Genomic DNA, 17,208 nt, shown 5'->3' with positions numbered 1-17,208 from the left:
TTCAAATAAGTTTGAAGGAATCAATAATTTTTTTCTTTATCTCTTGAAATTTGTTTGTGCAATACTGGGTTCTAGAATCTTTTCAGGTTTTACTGGTAGACTGTAACTTGAAGATGGGACTTAGGCCCACTGAGGGGAGATTGGAGATGACCTGTTCAACTTGTTTGGTAGATTGTTTTCTTTTTCTTTTCTGCTTTTTTGATTTCCTTTATTCTGTTCTTTTAGAAATAATGAGACAACAGATTCTACTCTCTTGTGTTTTTCTCCATAATTTTCAGCATGACTTTTTGAGGTTGTTTGTTTTTCCATTCTTTTGTTATTTTATTTCCTCTCCTTGTTTGTATCCATGGCATGTGTGTCTTGTATCACTCTAGGTCTCATTGATCACTGATACAGGACATGGATGAAAACTTTTTTTCCTGGGAGACAGGCTGACAGGATGTGTAGAAGAAATTTTCTTTGCTTTTTCATGTTTTGTAACTTCAGAAAGGCACAGGTAGACTCATAGCAGTAAGATTTCAAAGGTTACCATCAGAATATTGTGTTCCTTTGTCACAGCTGACATACTAGGTGGAATGGCAATAAACAGGTCAATTCCAAAAGGAAATGAGATCCAGAATTTTACTTCTCTGAAATATAAAATTAGAGGTGATTACATAGTAAAATCATCATTGTAGCCTTTTGAACTGCAGGCCATTAAAATGGGTCAAGTAGAAGATTGAGGTAGGACAAGAGGGACTTTGTCCTGGGTTGTTACATCAAAACATATTAAGGAAATCCTTTTATCCTGAATGACCGTGACTTTGGTATTGGGTAGGATGGCCTATGAGTGGCCTTTTCTTGGTGTTTAATAAATTTGTGTGTGACCACTTACTCTTCTTGTATATTGCAAGATGGGGAATTTCACTGTAAAATAAAACTATAAAATTAGGACCAGTAAAAGCAGGGTGGATTTTTTTCAGGTGTGTCGTATAAGCTGAGCCCTCTTGCCCACCAACAGAGAACGAGAACAAAAGCCAGTATGTTTATACCAATTGATACTGTCTCATTAAAATTCAATGTTTTATCTTTTACCTTTCAGTTTGCTTTATAGGTCACTTAATTTTTGTTACTTCCCTTTATTATAAGCCAAGAACAGAATGTTGCTGAATACGCTGAAATAGATGTATATTTTTTAAGGTTGGCATTTAAGCAGAAAAAGGATCATGCTTAATGCTGCTGTGATAATAAATAGTACTATAATTGATTGTTGATAGAAACCCTTAAAATATATTTTTATGGTTGAAATGTACTTTGGATAAACAGTGTTCAGTTTGCCTATTAAAATAATTCACTAGATACCATGGTTTCTTTGAGTATTAAGGAAGTAGGACTTTTCCAACAACAGTAATTGGTTGACACTGCTTGACCTTAATGCAAAGCTACAGTATTTAATGAACAAACGGAGGGAATAAAGTTTTGATAAATAAGGCAATTTTCATGAAACCTTTAGAAATATGCTTGAAGTCTTTTAGTGTGAGATTGACGGTTTCTCCTTTTGTGAAAAGAATAAGTGAATAATTTAAGGCTATATTTCATGTTTTCAGATCTTCATTCTGTCATATAAATAATAGACTGTGAAATGCAGCAGCTCCTGCATTCACAGATTTAATAGACCTGTACAAGTGAGTATCTTGCTTGGCTTCTGGCATCTTTAAATGCTCTTTTGTGTGTATGTATACCTGAGAAGCAATGCAGAAGTGGGTGTCTCTTCAGTAACCAAATTCCATAATTTAAAAATGCCACATATTTTGTTTTCAAAGAAACTGTTATTCTTTAAATACTTAATTACATCTCGATGTGAATGTTAGTATTTTTGGGTTTTAATTCTGTGTTATCATGGACAGATGTCAAAAAAGCAGTATGTGGCTATTTGAAAAAATCTAATTTAAAATATACTTACTTAAAGAGAGACTGTGGGACAAGCATTCAGGTTTGACTCCCTCAGTATAAATCTTTGAAATACCATTGAATCTTGATGAGAAATTAATGAAATGTATTTGCTAAAATAGTGAAATATCAAAGTAATTTGTTTTGTTTACTACATGTATTCTTAGTTATGTAATTTTTTTAAAATGGAAACAGTACTGGGGGGAGTAAGAACAGACTATAACAAAATTAGACTAGTTTATTTTCTTTGTTCCCATTCCCTTTTCCTCCTCCCACCCTTTACTTTAATATATTTGAAAGGAGAATGAAGGCTTACTGAGAACAAGTGGCAAAGCATTGGGATATTTTCACGTTCTCAGTCTTCAAAGCAGAACAGAGTTATGTAAATAGTGAACCATGGGAAGCACAAATATTTCTTTGGAAGGTATGTGCAATTGTACCTGTTTTGCAACCTTGAAAATGTAGCTTCTCTAAACACCTCCATTTACAGCTTTAAGGCAGATTACCTGCATTTTCTTCCTGATATCTACTCCTTTAAACATTGGAGGAATTCTAGTTGTTAGAAACCTTCTTACTAGCATATGATACTGAACTCCTGCTTTCCTCCATCATATGTGAGAATAGAGGCATTTGTGCAAGTAAGGAAATACCTTTATTCATATATTGAAAGCTGCTTTCTGTAAATGATGTTCAAGACATCTGACAGATGGGTTACATTTGCCATGGTATTGATTTATACAGTCTTTATGTAGGTTCCAGAAAAGTCTAGTAGGTGTCCTTCAAAGTGAGTTGTCTACATGAGGATGCCATCACTTTTGCTAAAGTACAGGCAAATTCTGTTTGTGCTTACTAGTGGTTTAGCTCCTGTAGTAAAGTTGCCTTTTCTTCCTTTTCAAGAAAAGTAGTCTTGATATCTTTTGTCATGGTAATAAAAATCTTAACGTAATATTCTATTGTGTTTCATAAGTTACTCTGGAAACTTACTAATGTCTTTATCTTTTTTCATTTTCTGAGATAATTTTCTTCATATTCATGGTAAGTCTGTCTTTTGATTTCAGCTAGGCCAAATGCTCAAATGGAGATCATACTTTTCCCATTCTCCATAGTCTATCCAACTTGTTTGTAACTCAGAAAACATCAGTGCAGGCACAGAGACCATTTTGCAGTCTAACTTGTGGAAAAAAACTGTCAAAACTGTATGAATCACACAAAAATCTTTGTGCTGAACTGGTGTAAAACACATTATCATCACCTCTGTTTTCAGAACTTACGGAGAGTAATATTTTCTGTTTATTTTGCTACATGAACATTATTTAAGCCATTGGCTGGGGATGTTTCTGTTGTTTCAGTAAGAATTTACAGGATTAGTGTCTTAAATGTATTGACTATATTAAACCAACCAGTCACCAATTGGGTGCACCTGTGACTGAGTTGGCTTGTGATACCTGAGCAATGCATTTGTTATTGATTTGTTATTGTTCATTGTTGCTTCAGTACAAGACTGTGGTCACATGTAGAACTTACCAGGACTTATCCTCTGCAAATATATACATACACAGTCTGCGTGGAAATGCTGGAAGGAGGATATTAAAAGCAAAGGAAGGCAATGAGGATGCAGAACAGCAAAGGATGTTTTGCTAGTGGCTAAATGGATGCATTTGCTAATGCTTATGATTTCTTTTAAATTCTGAAATGGTTACTCTTCTTTATTTAGTCAGTGTGGCTTTTTTTGTTTGATTTGTTAACACCTATAGAAATTAGAAAGAACAGTAGTTATGACAAATGGACTATGTAATTTGAAAATTGTATTTTGTCACATGTTTTAGTCACAAAACCTAGTTGAAATCAATTGTCCAAACATTCACTTAACATATTAATAAGTAATACAGGAATGCTCTAAGCCCTCTTGAATTAGATATATTGCATCTTGTTACAAAATTTAATGCCAGGCTTAATAACTCAAAGTATGCTCTAGAATAAAAATACATTTATGTGCTAGCATGTTGTAATTAGAATGCTAATCCAAATTACAAAAAAACCTAAACCCACTATTCAGCTGGAACTGTTTTATATACTCAAGAGTAGACAATTACCTTTAATTTAATATCTTAAAAAAGAAATCCCAATTTTTTATTTTGCAAGTGGGTATGCTTTTTGTGGTATGTTTCTAAATATTACAGTACCATAATGCTAGTGTCCGATCAACCACAACACTGGTTGGATTTCAGGAGTTATTTGGGTATTTACCTGCAAAATCAGTGTCATTTAGGACTTGTAAAAAAATGTGTCTAGGTGGCTGTGTTCTTACATTTCCGGGTGAAAACACTATAGAAACAGTAAAGTACCACCTTTTCAAAAAGGGAAGATGGTGTTTCCAATTCAGCACTATTAGCTTTGCATATTTGTAACAGGAAGAATTATTTTAAAATACTATTTTATCCTATCATAGCTGAAAAATTCTGCATAAATATATTTTGAAGAGGGTTAGATTTATTTTTTTGGTGATTTTTTGTGATTTGAACAATTGAAGGAGAATTAATAAAAGATAGATGGCTGATCAGTTGCTGATGTTTCATTTGTTAAATTTTTCTTAGAACCATAATCTTCAAAATTATTAGTGTGCATGTAACCTGTACCTACAGCTGTAGTGTGCTGTTGAGCCCTATACCAACTTCTTGTGGTCTTATCAATAATAACTGAGCAACTTTCTAGAAAGTAGATCTAAAATACCAAATTACATAAATTTGTAAGATACATGTTTTTAAGAAGTTCATTCACAGGAGGAGAAATTGAAAACAATGCTGAGAAATAGCCAAGAATGCTGAATAAGCCTCCATAATGCTCAGGTTGTTAGAGTTGTTGTCTGCCATTATGTCATCTTAGAAATAAATAAATTGAATCACATGGACTTATTTTCATGTTGTTTCTATCTCTCCTGATACATGATTATGTGAAATACAATACTTACTTGACTTGAAAATACTTAAGCTAATTTCAGTCACTTTTGGTTTTGTTACACTGAAATGTCCAGAAGAAATGCAGTGCCCTGTGCCTTGAATGCTTAACTTGAATCCTGTTAGATCAAATAAAAAACTAAAACTATTTTTAGGATTTTTTTCATTAAGTGTATTTATTCTCTATCTAGGTCAATTCCAGAAGTCTGGTACCAGGACTGCCACACCAGCTCCCTCATTGCTCCTGGTGGCTGGGGCATATCCCAATGCAGTTTGCCTGTTGAATGTGTGGAGAATATCCTTCTGAAGACAGCTGTCTCATTTGTGTTTGAGCACCTGCCACTATGTGAGTTAATTATTTTTATATTTTTTTTAAAAAGAAAACTGAGTTTGCCTCATTTTCATTAATGTCATAGTTACACATTTAACATTTATAAAAATGTTTGTGATATGTCTCCTGCAGTTGTCCAAAAACTATTTTCATACCATTTCTGTATCAAAAGAAATCTTACTTTACAAACATACATTCTTTTCTCCGCAGTTTGCTGCATTAAATTTTAAAAGACAAGTGAAAATAGTGACTGTGGTATTTGGTTTTAAAACTGACGGATAACTGTATTGCAGCTTGCTTCCCATAGAACTGGTGAAACATAGACTGTGTCAGTGGGAGCTTTTCTTTGCTTTCTCCCATAATGTGCCCTAAGTCCCGACCTGAAGGGGCAATTCACTCTCTAATTTAAACCTCTCCTTAACATTAACAACATGGCAGTGTTTAGTAATGATACAGTGTTTACAGTTAAAGACTTGCCAATTTGGCCTTAAATAGCTAGACTGTATTACCTCAATTTGCCATATTCCCTCTGTTTAGTTTGGAATTACCTTGCAAATGCTAAGGTGATAGTATTGAATTGTGTAAAGGAATTATAAATTAGAAATCCTAGCAATGTGGATTTTAAGTTCTAGTACTGGTCTATAGAAACACACTAGTTCAAGTAGTTAAAGGTCAGTAAACTAATTTTAACAGGTCCTTTTTTTTTTGTTGTTTTCTTTTACTGACTTCCATCAGTACTTTAATTAGTTATTTTTCCTTCCTATTCTCTGGATAATTTAAAACTGCTTTCTGAAGTGATTTTTTAAGACGTATATGAGCTTGTATATGCAGTTTCTGTACCTTTTAAGTGTAGTTAGTTTTTTCCAGTGTTGCAATAAAGTACAGAGCACTACGCAGTGCATTAAAGAAATAGAGCCTATGCATCAGAACAATTTTCATGCCTCACTCAATTCTTAATGTAAATTAGTAGGAACATTGGTTATCCATTTGAGAAATTGAGTTGGTATAAAAATAAAAATGCACTTATGGTATGTGGTGCTTTGTGTATCATCTTGGGAGTGTTTTGCTGTTTATCTGTCACTTGCATTAGAAAAAGCAGTCACTGGCTGCAGGTGACATTAAAAATTAAAGGTTAACCTCAATTTCTTTACTGACCAGACGCAGGGCAGAAAGTTCTTCTGGATGTGTGCCTGGATTTTGGAGCTGTCAAATAGAATTGAGAAGTAAAGACCAGTGCTTTTGGTGGCTTAGTCTTTTCGTATGTGCATGGGGAATGATTTCACCATTTCCAAGTGTTTAGACTGCTTCTGATAGGTTATATCCAGATAATTTTCCATTGCATCCAACTTTGTGAAATTAAAAAATTACATGATAACACTATAGTATGTAATTATAATGAACTCATTTTACTGATCTACATAATTCTAGCAATGTCTTTTTATTTTGTTGTTTAGAAAAACTAATTAAAATAGCTGTCTATCCTATTACTAGAGAATATGTGTCTTTCAAAAACTAGTTAAAATTGTTATTGAAAATTTCCTTAGAAGCTTTTGAATATTCTGGTTTACTCATTTACATTTAATGTAAGACAAGCTTTATATACTCATGAACAAACCTGGGAGATCTTTCTTTAAGTTTTTGACAAACTCATCTTCTCCCTCATAGCCCCTTCAAGGTGATCCAAGCTCAGTAGCGTGAGCTTCCCTTTGGAGTCTATCACTCCAAATGTTGGAGGCAGCATCCAAGCTAGTGAAGAATGGTTCAGGCAGCAGAGGTTTCCATGTAACCTGCCAGCTATCTTTCCTTTGTTGAAGAGGTATTGTGTTTGCTCAGTGTTAGACCAGACTACAGGCAAGTCTTGACCTTTGAGATGCAAGTGGCTGACCTTTGAAGCGGTGGCTGCTGCTCTTACCTTCCATTTCATCTCTTAATTTTCTTAGCCATGCAGTAAGGTAGTATGCATGTAGTGAGTAGATCTGGTGCTTCTTGGTGGCTAATGAGGGAAAATGAGAAGGGAAGAAAGAAAAATTAATATATTTTTGTGAGTAAAAGAGACTGTAAAATGCATCTCTTTTCTCTTCCCCCATCCTCCTTTTACCAAACAATGAATCTCTTCCATGGCCATTTTCCCTCTTACAGCTCTTCATAGGAAAAGAAGAAAATTAGAAGTTTCATTAAAGAAAGCAATGCATATTTCTAATTTAGAAAATAACATTGCAATTGACATATTTGAGGAACCCTAGTATTTCAGATGTGTATAATCTTATTAAAATTATGTATCTATATGATTGTTTTACAGTAAGCTTCGCACAGTTGTTTCAGGACTGGTATACTGTATATTGTTCTGACTACAAATTAAATCATGTTAAGAATTCATTGGTTGGGAAAGTGATAATGCTCATTTAGTGTACTTCACTTAGTATTTCTAATTTGTTAAACCTATATTTAAGACAGATAATTTCTCTGAAGACAAAATATTTTTAAATGCTAGTTACTTATTTTCCTGTAGTTCCCACTGCTTGAAATATTTTCCAGTGTCTGAGATTGGTTTCACTTAACACTTCTTGTTTTCTTGTGTTTCAGATATTTTTATGTTGACATAATACTGAAACTGGTCAAACAAGTTTCACTATTGAAGTGATTTATAAAGAAACTGAAATACTATATGACCTTAAACATAGTTCTTTTGGCTTAGTGAGTAGTTAAATCCCATATAATAGTTGATAATTGTTGGTTTGCAGCCTGGTTCTGAAGTCTCTGTCTTACAAACTTGGTTATGAAGCATAAAGAAAACTGAATGTTGGGGTTTTTTTCAGATTAAATATTTCAGGTAGTTAAATACTTAAGGAATTTATAATTTGTTTGGAATTTGAAATACAATGCTTTCTAAGAAGAAATCTGAAGTAATTTTATGTATTGTCTTATAGGCTCTAGAATAGGTAGCATGTTATAATTTGTCATTTAATTTAAAGTAAACTTCTGTATCAGTCTAAAAAGCACTGGTGATTTGTAACTATATTACAGATGGCATCTTTTCTTAAATAGTACAATAATCTGTGTTTTGTGGAGCAAGTGAATTACCCATTTGTTGCGCTGTTAATGCACCTCGTAGAGGTCATCACACATCTGTCTGAGCAGAACATATAAGTATTTTAAAAATCCAACACCCATTCAAACAACCCAGTTCATTGCAGTGTTTCTGTTGTTGCTGTTCCTACAGAGTTGGTGGTCCATTCACTTGTATTTAATATATGGCTGTATTGCAGAGATGGGCTCGAGAAAAGATATGCATAAGATAAGGACTTTGTTCTCAGGTGTGGCAAAACTTGCAGGACATGCAGTTTCAAACAGTGGAAGAACAGGTCCAGGATCGAGAATTATTTTGCAAAGCAGTAAAATCAGGTTATATCAGTTCCCCTCAAGGATACACAATATCAAGTCAGGACTAGTAATTACCATAGCTTTATTTTCAGTAGCTGTCTGATTCTCCTAGTGTGGACTAGTGGTACTGTGTGTTATTAGCCCATTCTCTTCAGACATCCTTCTTGTTTCTCCTCTTTGTACCATGTTAGATTACCTATTTTATGTGGCTGACAAATTTGGTACTGCTTCACATCCTTGTTCAAGTTTTCTCTGGCAGTGGTCTTTGTGCACTGTATCTCCCTTGCCCTTGCCCCTGGCATGCCCCATTTCCCTCCTGAGCCTCCTTTTGAAGCCTGAGCTGGCCATGGACAGAGCCCAGCTGATTTGGGCAGAGCTTTTTCATTGTACTTGGTGCTTGCTTTCTAGTTGATCTTCATTTTAACTATGAAACCACCCTTGCCAGTACAGTACAAAGGAAGAACTAACTTCTGCCTTGCAGTACTTTAAGGTGGGCTTTCTAACAAAAATGAAGACAGGTTTTATACCAGGGCCTCTAAAAGTAAAGGATGGTACATTTAGGTGAAATCTAACCAAGAAATTCTTTACAATTAGGATGTTGATTCACAGAAATGGGTTGCCCAGAGAAAGGCAGATGCCCCATCCTTGGAAATGTTCAGGACCAGGTTGGTTGGATAGGACTGTGACCAACCTAATCTAGTAGATGTCCACCTCTCTGCCCATGACAAGAGGCTGAACTAGGTGTTCTTTAGAGGTTCTCTCCAACCCAAACCAGTCTGTGATTCTACTTGAGGACAGCAACTTCTTGCCTTTATTTTAACTGTTTAGTATTATGTATGTTTCTTACATAGTTTCATTATATAATGTTTCCTCTGCATTTTATTGACTTTCAAACTTTTTCAGAGACATTGAAGTGGTTGACAAGTTGTATTACTGTAATTTGTGTTTTGGTTTGGTTTGGTTTTCAGTAAGATATTAAGTGCTACCTTAGATGATCATAAATGCTAGTCAGAATTTGTTAAAAAGGATTTGTTAATAATGTTCTTAAAGGTTTAAAAGTGGCAGCCTTAAACATATCTGCATGAAGAAAACAATGGAGGGGAGAAACAGATGGGTTACCAGTGCTATATCTACTTAAAAAAAACGAAGATTGTGATGATGTTTTGGTGTATTTGAAGTGGTCCTCCTACCATAGATGCAACAGTCATCGACAGTGGTCTCTGATGTGTTTAGAGCTGTGATAATGTTCTAGTAAAGTTTTAAGAAAAAAATAATTCTAAAATATTGGCTATAATTTCCCTTGAAGGGAAGGGATCCTATTTCATGGCTATCCCTGGCTCTCTTTTCTTTCCCTCTGCTCCTCCTGGAGAAATTCTATGAGACTTACAGAATGCTTTGCTTCCAGGACAAGTTCTAAAGGAAGTTCACAGAATTTTAGTGGGTTTTGCTCTTAAGTTACATGGATTTAAATGTCTAAACATGTACTGAATGATATTGACAGGTACCAGTGTAGATGCCAGTCGTGTGCAGTTGGAGTCCTGTACTAGGGGACTGATCTGCAATGCAAGCAGCAGCATTTCTCAGTTGTTGTGACTGGCCAGCATTTGTAATTTGATGGAAAGCAGATGAATAAAGCCAAATTAAAGTGACAGTGATGACCAACTGCCTAGTAATTTAAGACCCTCCACACATTGCTTAGTGCTATTTATTCAATAAACACATATAGTAAATATAGAACTTTATGCATTTCTTTAAGGTGGTAGAAGCCATGGTGGCCAGAAGTTATTGTATATTATCAGCACTCTGTCATTTTTTAATAAATTAATGTGGAAATTACATAAAACTCAGAACTTTATGAGCAGCTTCGAGTGGTTTTGTTCAAGCTGTCATTGTGTGATGTACATTACACAACTTCCTATAAAGCACTTTCTTTGCAACATAATTTCTACAGATTTTTACATTTTAAAGAATTAAAATTGTGCTACCAACTTTTGGAGTAGTATTTTCTCCATATTATGTGTCTGATCCTCTGAGATCTTTTCTCATAAGCATTAATGTCATAAGAGTTGATTCTGGTGTGAATGGTTCAGCTAGATTTACAAGAAGTAGTTGAATGTTGTTTTATCATTTTTGTTAAGCAACATGCATGCCTCAGAGTTATAGAAAAGCTTACCTGTATCTTGAAACTTGCAATATTTATCATCTTTTGCAAGGGAATTGTAGATCAGGTGCAAGAATTTCTCTGTGTTATAAATGTTCTGAATTTGTTTTGGCATATTAATCTAGATTATTTTAAAATCCAGAGGCATACTTCATAGTGGGATCCAAGCTGAATCTGCAGAAAAAAAATATTATTCTCTCTGTCATTTGGCACAGAGGAGTAAGGGATAGAAAAGGAAGAAAATGCTCTTCTTTTTAAGTGACTGTATTCTTCCCTTAGGATGTACCAACAAAAAGTAGATCAAGACAGTCTTGCTTGGAGACAGTCATACCATCTGACAGGAAAGTGATTTTAATTAATTTAAAATCCAGAAGCAACAGTGTTTTTTCCTGAGTAAATGGTTGGAAGACCTTAATTACACATTGCTCTTGAAAGCACAGATTGCACTTAGTTTCTTTTTGGTCTTCTAGACTCAGACTTTGGAAAGTATTTAACTTACGGTAAGTAAGGGAGTACTTTCCTGAATTGACTGGCTGTTACTGAGTTTTCTCAGTATGAATATAGCTACTTGAAAAGAATAGGAATTTAGTGGAATCTTTTGAGGTTGGGATTTTTGGTTTGGCTTGATTTTTATAACTGAAATGTCATCCAAAACTTTCAGCTGGATTTTGGCATGAAAATGTTAAAAAACATTTACTGCATAAAAAGTAAGTTTTGACAAAAGCAAAGGAAACAGTAAAGTTTTTTAGTTGTGAATTAATATCTAGTTATATCTAATCATGATTTAGTGCTCCAGTTGAGAATATTTTATAGTATGTAACTGGTCTAGGTGAATAGTGACCAGCTAGAGGAATACTGAGTGATTAATTGTATATCTAGATTTATTTAACTTATTAAATGCACTTTTATGAATGAAATATAAATGTTGAATGGAGTCTTCTGTACCTGAAAACTATAGTTATGAAACTCGCACAAAACCTGTTTTTGTAGCATTTTACGGAAAACAATCATGGTTTTGTTTTACTTCAATGTTTAGTTTTTAACAAAGGCACATTTAAATGTTAAAGTATTCCCATCCAAAACATTTTTCTTATTCCAAAAGATACTGTAATAAACATCATTAAAAGAATGGACTATTTAATGTAAAAAAGAAAGCTCCTCATTCATGACATTTTTACACAGGGATCTTATGCCTTATGCTCCTAGATTGTTTGAAAATAAAATTCAGCTAACGCAATTTTAAAAATTTTTCTGACGCTACTTTTCAGATGTAATTCCTTTCTTGAATATATCATTAGTCAGCAATGCAGGAACTTGAAACAAAGAAGATTTTGTATGCAAGGTTCTTGAAGAATTGTAGTAAAACCCGCATTTAAGACTTTTCCAGTATGAAAATTGCTTCCAGTGTCTTGTTTCTTGTGACTATTTTAAGTTTTGTAATTAATATTGAGGTTTCAGTATTTTCTCTGTGGCAAGTACTAGGGAGTGGTATCAGATTGTTTTCCCTGTTTCCTGTACAAACAATTTCTGAAATTGGGAAGGTCTTCTTAACATCCCTCAAGGATTTGGAGATAAAAGTCCCACAAAATAACTTTCCCTTTCCATAGGGTGTTGAGAGGAAGAGTTTCTTGTTTGTTAGTCGTAATTTGATCTGGTGTAGCAATTATACTGACTTCCCTATTGTCAGGCATTCAGCAGAAGCTTGGGAAATTTAGTACTTTACACAGAAAAATTAATTGGTTCAAGTAATTGGGAAAAGGGAAGTGATATTTAGTGGAAGAGACTGATGGTTTGGGCTATTGTCTGAGTCCATACTTCCTCAACTTGTCAAACTGGAACAGAATCTTGAAGTCCTTTTAGATTCATTTTTATTACAAGGCACAAAGTTGACACCAGAAGATCCACTGTTCCTTAAAATGTATTTTTGAATATATACACAGTACATGCATTTCAAGTTGAGTCTTCTAATGATTGCATGTTGAGTAACTTGAAAAACAACATGTATAACCAGCAATTTCATTACACACAAAACTGATCTGACTTGTCTTACGTGCCCAATTTTACTTCCTTAAGATGTGACATGTTTTGCCATTTTCATAGTGCTTTTCAGGTATCAAGGAATCACCTCCTTGAAAATAACATATGTATCTGAGACTGTGGTAGTTTGGGAGCTGTTTCATTACATATGTTTGCATTTGCAGTCTGAAAATGTCACACTAAGCTCTTACCAAAACACACAAAAAAGTTCCTCATTTAAAAATATGTCAGAATATTTGGACCAATTTGATTTTCATTCTGGAAGCATAGATTTTTTGAGTCAGAGTTGCATGTTACAAAATTAAAGGAAATACTTAGCTGACCATCACAGAAAAATCATGATAGTGTGTGCATAGAAATACATAGTATTTGTGTGTGTATGTATGTTTTAAAAGAGGTATGAGAGATTAATGTTCTTCTTAAGTGGAAAGTTCTTTTTCCACTCTAAGGATATTTAAAAAATCATTCTATCCATTTGGTGGAGCAATAACTTAGTTAATGAAATTTGATAGTTTGGAGTTTTTCATTCTTGTGCAACATCTGTAAACATGTTCCCAAACCTGACATGAGTTCTGTAATTAACTTAGTGTTTCCATGGTGTTTTGTCAATGAATAGAAAAACTGCAATTTATACAGATGGAGTGGAAAAAAATTAATTTTCCTCAGCGATACATTTGTTAGATTTTGGTGGAGTTAAAATATAAGCTGTCAATGCAAAATTTGGCTTTGTTGTTACCTACTTAAAATCCTCTGTAGGTTTTACACACTTCGAATGAGCAGTGAGATGTAGTCCAGCCCTCTGTCTGTACAGGAGTAAGATCAGTCAAGGAACAAAGCATTTTTTAACTTTTGCAGAAGACCCGTACCTCTTTGATCACACCACTTAGTTTCTTTATTTTCATTAGTTTTTCTCTCCATGTAATGTACATAGAAAGTTAATGATGAAAGAGTAGTAAAGTATTCATTGAAACTGAAAATTACAGTATTTGCAAATATAAAATCATAATTTACATAAATTTTATAGTCAAGAACATTATGAATGTAAATATGCCTTCATCTATTCTCAGTCTCATAATGCCATTCGTTGTCCAGTGGGAGATGAAGAGTGATGTTGAGACTGCTGTTTAACCTATTATAGCAGTCTAAAGAAATTAAATAGCCTTGATGTAAATATGAGGTGGGAAAAGAGTATTCATCTCCATTAAGTGACATAGAATACATGGTAAGAATAACAGGAGGGTGGGTAAGCATTAAGCACTGAAGTCCCTAAATTTGGACACTAATTATAACCACAAGGACAATTGCCTCCCACGTACTTAAACTGTAATTTCAGTATGTTTTCAGACCAAAAATATGCTTCACAGTTCTTTAGGCACCAAATGTGGATTTTCTCTTGCATTCTTTTTTCATCTGATACATGATTGCTTTTCCCCTGCTATTAAATGAGAGCCTAAAACTAAAATGCTGAATTCATTATGTACTCCTTGGTACAGTTAGATCTTTAGACCTTGTATTTTACTAGATCTCATAACTATGCTGAGGAAGTCCTACCCATTTTATAGTCCCATAAGCAAATGTTGCACCATTATATTCAAATTATTTGGAGCAGTTGTTTCAGCTTCATATTAATGTTACATACACCTGTGGATGACCAGTAACTGCTTAACCTGTTGCACCCCATAAGTCACTCTTACTTTATTTCTTGATGGTATATTCTTGTAAAGATAGATAATATTCTTGCACCCTTTCCTGAAATTATTTTTATGTTACATTAGATAAAGTAATTTTTATATTGAGTAATTGAATTAAATATGACTCATGGAATCATAAATGAGAACAGAGATTTTGGATAAAACTTTAAAATTAATTGAGTATTGCAGTTTTGTTAATATTAGGCTTGTTTCCGTGCAGGAGAGATAATTTTGATGTTTAGTCATTCCATCTTTGGTATAAATCAAGATAAAATATTAATCCTTAAAAAAACTACAAATTATTTCTTTACCTTTACCTTGATATTTAATATACCAAAAAAAAAGGCATGATGGCATTGCCTAACCTGATGTAATAATTAAGACATGGTATTTCTAGACGGAATTTGTTTGATGTTTTTCAGTAGTTCTGTCTTACTTTCCTCTTCTATGCTTGATTCGATAATTATTGGCTATTACACCTTCTCCGCATGTACTAAGCTGTAGATCTCAATCAAGTCACCTCTAATCTTATTATAAATAAACTAAATATACTGATCTTTTATCTGTCTCACACACACAATAAAAAGAAGGATTTCCTGACTGTAATTCTTGTAGCTCCTTTTTTTGCCTTTTTAATTTCAATTTCCTTTTGAATTAAAGATACCAGGCCTGGTTATAGCATTCCAGTGATGCCATATGTGCAGATAATTTCAGGTCCTTAGTACTACCATATATTTCCCTGTAATGCACCCAGGGATTGTTTTTAGCTTCTTAGCTATAGCAACATAGTAAGAGCAAAAAAAGCAGTTGGTTATTTACAATGACTTTTAAGTTCTTTAGGGATTCTCTGCTTTCTAGGATGTAATCCTCCATTTTATGTGGCCTGTCTTGTAGGTTCTTAATGTTCTTAAGGTAAATAAATTAAAATAATGTAATTTCTACTCTGAGATTTACTTAATTTATGCAGCTTGTTGGAAGGATTTTTACTTATTTTTGTCATGACAGAGCTTCAGCTTTTTACATAACAGTGAAGAATCAGTCATCAGGTTTTATGTGTATTTTGTGTAATTGATATTTTTAAAAAGACAATAAAGGGGACTTCACAAAGCGTTAGAGCATTAATATAGCACGAAGAAGGCTTATAATGTGTTTGGCTTCTGCTGATACCTAATGATACGTCAAAAAAGCACTCTTCTACAAGGCTGCTTTTAAGATACAAGGGAACCAGAGGAATTTTTAAGAGCAATAGATAGCATATCTTGGATTAATTTTTTTTATATTTGTTTTTCGGAGCAGAAGCACAAAAATCCTGTCTTAATCTTTCTTTTAGGTATGCTGCTTATTTAGCTTTTAGTAACTTGTAATTTAAGATCACAGTTATTAGGTGTATTTCTGCATTTTATATATCGCTCCCAGATGCTACAGTATTAGTTTTTATCACTGCATATTTTATGAAATGTCAGCCTTCTGTTGGCTGTTCATGCAGCATTGTTAGTGATCAAAGCCACAACATAAAGGAGAGGAATCTAAACAGTTGGCTTATCTTTGTCCTTCATTGTGACACAATACCATAAAATTACTTTACTATATAAAAAGCAGGAAAAGCTTCGTGTAGCACACTCTGCACAGGTGAACTTTTTGTTATGCTCAAATTTGATAAACTATTCTGGGTGATATTTTGTGCAAGGAAAGTAAAGTTAGCAATGATATTTTTGGAGTTTGGAAAAAGTTTTCATCTTTTCTTGCCTTTTTAAAGCACAAGTGTGTGTGTGTGTGTGTGTGTGTGTGTGTGTGTGTGTGTGTGTGTGTGTGTGTGTGTTGTAATGCTATTATAAATCTATCCATTAAAACCTTTTGAAATGGAAGAAGTGTGGCCTTTGGAGTAATCTGTATGGGGTGTTGTGGACTTCTCGGGGATACAATTAATCTAGATGTTATATCACTTGAAGAGGAATAATTGAGAAGATGATAGTCTTTACATGATGAAAACTGCTGGTGATTATCAAGTATATTTGGCTTTCATTTTGGTTTTTCACACTGGAGATTATTTTGAGTTTATCCAAATTTTTGGTTAAAAATATCAGAATATCAGTCAACCTTAGTTTTTCTGCTTGCCTAAGTGAGTTGTGCATCAGAACTGAAATAATAAAGTAGGAAAAACTCTACAAGCTCTGGAGAGATTCTAGGAATAAAAATCTTGAATGATTTTGATCAGCTGTTGTGTATGCCCTGCACAGCAGTTGGTTCAATCACTTTTATGTTTTGGAATGGTTTTATTAAAACGAGCTGCTGCTTTCAGTAAATCATTGTAAAGATGCTAGCTTTCTATATGCTTCTGGGGGACCTGCAGCTTACCAAAGCACTCTCTTAGTATAAACAGACTTAACTTGACTCCTCAGGAGGCAGGACTGAATTAGTAACTCCCTTGCCATGTGGAGTATTTATCAAGATGGGACAGAACAGAAAAAAGGAAATAATCTCCTAATATGATAGTGGTAAAGGAAGTACTTGACAGTATCTCTTAAAATAGATGATGATGCACACTACCTGATTGTATGTGTTTATGTTTGTCTTTCTAACTGCTACTAGTCAGTAACTTGTATGAATGTATTCTCTCACAGTATGTGATCATATTTTGATAGATGTTTCAGAGGTTTTGAACAAATCATCAGTGGTATTTTCTTCATGGCATTATAATCAAGATGGCCACAGTGCTTAATTTTG

The 17,208-nt window shown here is 33.9% G+C and overlaps 1 protein-coding gene across 7 annotated transcripts in view; it reads left to right on the top strand.

Annotated features, from left to right (window-relative positions):
* The window catches only part of LOC116993544 (TBC1 domain family member 5-like), a 325,432-nt gene that overhangs the window by 71,336 nt on the left and 236,888 nt on the right, over positions 1 to 17,208 (top strand). For all 7 annotated transcript variants that reach the window (XM_033054285.2, XM_033054293.2, XM_033054308.2 and 4 more), the window contains exon 3: positions 5,075 to 5,229. The gene's annotated coding sequence lies outside the window, so the exon portion shown is untranslated. The remainder of the gene's footprint in view (positions 1 to 5,074; positions 5,230 to 17,208) is intronic.

This window comes from Catharus ustulatus, chromosome 1 (assembly GCF_009819885.2).
Source record: "Catharus ustulatus isolate bCatUst1 chromosome 1, bCatUst1.pri.v2, whole genome shotgun sequence".
Lineage (NCBI taxonomy): Eukaryota > Metazoa > Chordata > Aves > Passeriformes > Turdidae > Catharus > Catharus ustulatus.
Note: the sequence above shows the minus strand (reverse complement) of the source record. Positions and strands in the feature narration are given on the sequence as shown.